Source organism: Protopterus annectens, chromosome 10.part0 (genome assembly GCF_019279795.1).
Source record: "Protopterus annectens isolate FY-2018-M chromosome 10.part0, PAN1.0, whole genome shotgun sequence".
NCBI classification, from domain to species: domain Eukaryota; kingdom Metazoa; phylum Chordata; order Ceratodontiformes; family Protopteridae; genus Protopterus; species Protopterus annectens.
This window is the reverse complement of record NC_056744.1, coordinates 1,047,425,814-1,047,430,813: the sequence shown is the minus strand read 5'-3', so window position 1 is coordinate 1,047,430,813 and position 5,000 is coordinate 1,047,425,814.

Below are 5,000 nucleotides of genomic sequence, written 5' to 3'. Positions count from 1 at the left end.
GTGTGTATGTGATTTATACTGGTGCTATAAAGAGAACTCAGGTGGTGGTTAGAGAATACCTCAGGCATGAACCCGGTACCCTGGGTGCAGGTAACAAGAGCCTGAATTCCCTACCCACCACCATTTGTGAAAATTGTACAGAATTTTGCCTCATATTTTGTTCTGATCTGTTCCTCATAAAATCTGTAGTTTCTGAATTTTTAATTCTTTAAATATTTGATGGTGCAGTGTTAGCACTGTTGCTTCACAGCTAGAGGTTCTCTGGCTTGATTCTAGGCTGGGGTGCCTTCTCTGTGGAGTCTGCATGTCCTCCCGGTGTTGGTTTGCTCTGGTGTCCACCCATGTTACAAAGACGTGTCTGCAGTATTTCTCCCTGGGCCTCTATTGAAAATTGGCTTTTGTTCCAAGTCAGACTTTCCTGGTTAACAAATGTTAAATAAATAACATTGACAGGCGTTTGAATTTCAGACTTCATATTCTTCAGGAAATACATAGTAACACAAAACCTTTTATTCTAATAATTTTCTAAGTTTATAAGATGAATATTTAAAATTTGCCCCTATGTTTGGGACTGTATTCCCCTATTATTGGCTTCATCCAAATTTTTTGTGCTAAGGTTGAGAGCCATGGTGAGAACTTAATTCACTGAATATGTTTGAGGGCTGAATTCCCCCATTACTGGCTTTGTCCAGGTGTTTTGTGCTAAGAGGTTGACAGCTATGGTGAGAACTGAATTAACTAAATGGTAGCCATTTAAGTTTCAGTCTTCATCTCTTTCATAAAACAGCTAATTTGGCATAGTGGTATGTTGCTCTGACTGCATCGTGAAAGCTATAGGTTTTCCATTAGTAACAGGCAGTTGTGAGAGTTGGACTATTAGAAAAGCAATGCACCAGAAATTGATGCTTTTAATCTCTGGTGTTTGATAAAACTTTTGAGAATTTCATGAACTGCAAAGTGATTAGATCAATCAATATTTAACAGTTTATTTTCATTGTGAGACTGCATTGCATTGTTTAACAGATGTCTTAGTGTCTGTGCTGTAAAATGCAAAATAAAACTTTCAAATGAAATCCAAATCATAGTAGAAGTAAAGCAGTATGCACATTGCAGTGTTTATGGTAAATGGGATGAAATAGCCAAGTAGTGGAACATTGGAATAGCTGCATGGTTCTGGGTTCAAAACTTGGCAGTAAAATGTATGGTGGTAATACAGCATTTTATATTAGCAAATTTCCAAGAATATACAAGCAGTGTTTAAAATGTGTCCCTGGTTTTTGGGCCCCCCCCAATAAAGTTTGGATTTTTTCCAGATTTCTTGTGCTGCGAAGTTGAGATACAGTTGAGTGTCAAGCAGATTTTACAAGGACCTGAGAGCCGCAGGGGAAGAGAAGTTTAGTGCTGCTTATGCTAAGTCAGCTTGTGTTATTAATAGCACAGCAGGTAGTGTACTTGCCTTTTGATGCAGAAGGCTGTGGGTTCTACTCCCACAAGGGAGGATGCTGCCGTACTGAGAATGTCCTGTTTGGTGAAGATACAAACATGCTATTTGTAGATGAAACAATGAAATATAAAGTTGATTGCTAGCAGCAACCTCTTCATTAGTTACAGATCTCTTTAATGTGGAATTTTATAGATGAGTTTTACTTCTGCAGAGATTGTTTATATTTACTGATACTGGTGGATTGTAGAAGTCTGAGTAGACTTTTATGATGGAAATGTTCTCAGTTGGGCAGTTTTTTCATTCTTGGTGCCTGCATTTTGTTTCATTGTTTACTGGAAAAATATTCAAAATAATAAATTTAAAACACCCTCTAACAAATGTACTGTATTATACAAGGAATATAGTTTAATGCAATTAGGAAGGTGTATCACACAACACATGTATGCCTTGTGTGCAAGGGGCCTATCATGTGAAAACAGCCCAAAATTAATTTTTATACTAGCCAAATGTATTTTCTTTGAATGTGGATTTCAATGCTGTTTCAATGAATGTCAGTTTCAAGGGAAAAGAAGTTTTAATGCTAAGTCTATTTTCATTGTGAGACTGCATTGCATCGTTTAGCAGATGTCTTAGTGTTTGCGCTGTAAAATGCAAAATAAAACTTTTGAATGAAATCCAAACCATAGTAGAAGTAAAGCAGTATGCACATTAGTCTTCTTCTTCTTCTTTAGGCTGCTTCCGTTAGGGGTCACCACAGCGGATCAACTGTTTCCATTTCTTCCTGTCCTCTGCATCTTGCTCTGTCACACCAACCACCTGCATGTCCTCTCTCACCACATCCATAAACCTTATCTTAGGCCTTCCTCTTTTCCTGTTACCTGGCAGCTTCATCCTTAGCGTCTTTTTCCCAATATACTCTGCATCCCTCCTCAGCACATGTCCAAAATAAGTATGCACATTACAGTGTTTATGGTAAATGGGACGAAATAGCCAAGTAGTGGGACAATGGAATAGCTGCAGGGGGGAGGCTCCATTCGACCATGATTTTGTGAGAGGGAAGGGCGGCAAACTCAGACAGCCCTGGCTGAACTATACCTCTCAACTGTCCAGATTTTCACAGATTGAATAGATTTTTGCTTCTTATTTTTGGTGGTTCCTCATAAAATTTGTGGTTTTCTGGCAAATCATTTAGGAATTACGTCACTAAATAATGACATACATTGAGTATCAGACTTCATAACCTTTAGAAAAATGCATGCTAAAGCAAGACTTGTTGTTCTATCAACTAAGTTTATACAACAACAATATTTAGTACTGTCTGTATGTTCACCCAATATATTTGTCCCTGTCCATATTTCCTGCATTAATAGGTTGAGAGATACATGCAAATAAATTGCTTTATAGAATTAGGCATATCCAAACCTCTCAACTGTCCCTGATTTTGGCTCAAAATGTAGCTCTTCCTCTAATAATCCATCCACAAAATGGGAATTTTGGAAGAAAACATGGAGGGTTTACAATTAATAAATAACTGTAATAATCAGAGTTATAGATTACTTTTATTTCAGAAATGCATGTAGATTCATTTATTTTGTCAGCTGCTCAAGTTAACAGTACTAATATTAAAAAGTGTCCTTTCTTTGACAGGTTCCCAGCTGTATTGTGTGGCTACTTTATATTTTTGCATCACATGTTTGGTCCATTTTTCATAAAATTTTGGTTTTCTAGCAAATTAGAGGCAAATCATTAAAGATTGAAGTTAGAAAATAATGACAGACATTTGAGTTGCAGATTTCATACCCTTGAGAAAATTCATACTAATGCAAGACTTACTATTAGAAAGTTTATAAGAGCAATATTTAACTATCATCCTTATTTTTGGGCCTTTGTCCCACTTCTGTGTATGGCTTTGTCCAGATTTTTTGCTCTGAGGTTGAAAGTTATGACAAATGAGTCAGGGTCATCACAATCAACCAGAGACATTTCAAATTGTAACATATTTGTTGCACCCCACTCCCCCATGTAGTGACTCTGGATGTGTCCAACAAAGCAAGCAGTTATGCAGTGTAAGTGTGCAGAGTATCCTGTTATCTAAGGTAGACACAAGTACTACAGTGGCTTTTCATCTGTCCTTGCTTGATTTTGCAGAATGTTCTGGTTTTCTGTCATATTTTTATACTGTCAATTTATGCTTTTTATTATTCAGAAAGTGCCCATTGCTCTGTGTTTAAATAGCAATGCTTTCATGACCATCAGGTAAGCTTGTCTGAGATTTTAAGATGCAAACCAGCTTTAATAAGCACACTGTTAAAGAATTACCAACATTAAAAGCCTTTTTGTTGTTGCCATGCAGAGAATGCTTACATAGCTAGATAACGTATAAGCCTTGTGTATCGAAATGCATATGAGAGTATTTGTAATAAAGGACAGGATTCCAGTATTTTGAGAAGCTCATTACTTTGTCGGAGACTTGCAATCATCTTTGCAGACTTTACCTGTAACTAAACAGAATGCCAATCTATCATGTGTGGTCCATAATCTGTGCAGTAATCCTTTAAGCAATTTACCTTGAGCTTGTTTCTTGTTTGCTGTTTTTTACTTTGATCATGTTTTCCCCATGAAACAAGTAGATAGTTGTCAGGTAGCAGGTCTTTTTTGGATAAGAAACATTTTTACAAGTGAGGGTATCACAGAGATTGCTACTTTCAGCATGTTACTTGGTGCTTTTATAAAGCTGAATATAAATTATAATTAGAACTGCAGTGCAAGGAGAAGTGGTTTGAGTTGAGAGCTGCTTGTTTTTCTTATACTTGACTGACTGGCATTCCAGTAATGTATTTAACAAGTATTTTTTTTTTTTTTTTTTTTATGCCTAGCAACCTTTTTGTTTCCTCCTAGATATTAAGTAAGCTGTCATGCAGCCAATGCATTGAAATATAATTTTTCTTCTACACTTCATTTTGTCTTGATTGGACTCTCATAATGACGGTTTGGCACCCAGGGTAGCGTATATAATTAAAGGTCTAGTTTTTGTGGTTTTGAGCATAGCTCCTCCCCTTTCTAGTTGGCCACACCTATTCAGCTGTCTCCTGCAGCCCCCCTTTGATTTGAAGTCACCAGCCGACATTGGCTCAATGTTGTGGTTGTTCAAGTATATGAAGTAGATCCATATAGATATATATATATATATATATATATATATATATATATATATATATATATATATCTATATATATATATATATATATATATATATATATATATATATATATATATATACATATATATATATATATATATATATATATATGGTTTACTATCATTATGTCGGAACGGACTCAGTCAAACGCTGCTTACATCGACCCCACATCCGCAAAAGATGACATTGCCGAATCCCGACTTTGCTGAATTATGTCTCGAATGTGACCACGGAAGGGGCTTTAACATGGGTCAAGATAGGGGCAAGATTTGTAGTTTGATAATGTCGGGTTCGACATTGTCACCATTCAACCCCCTGCCATTCGTTGAAGTGGATTCATCCGAATCCACTTCAACA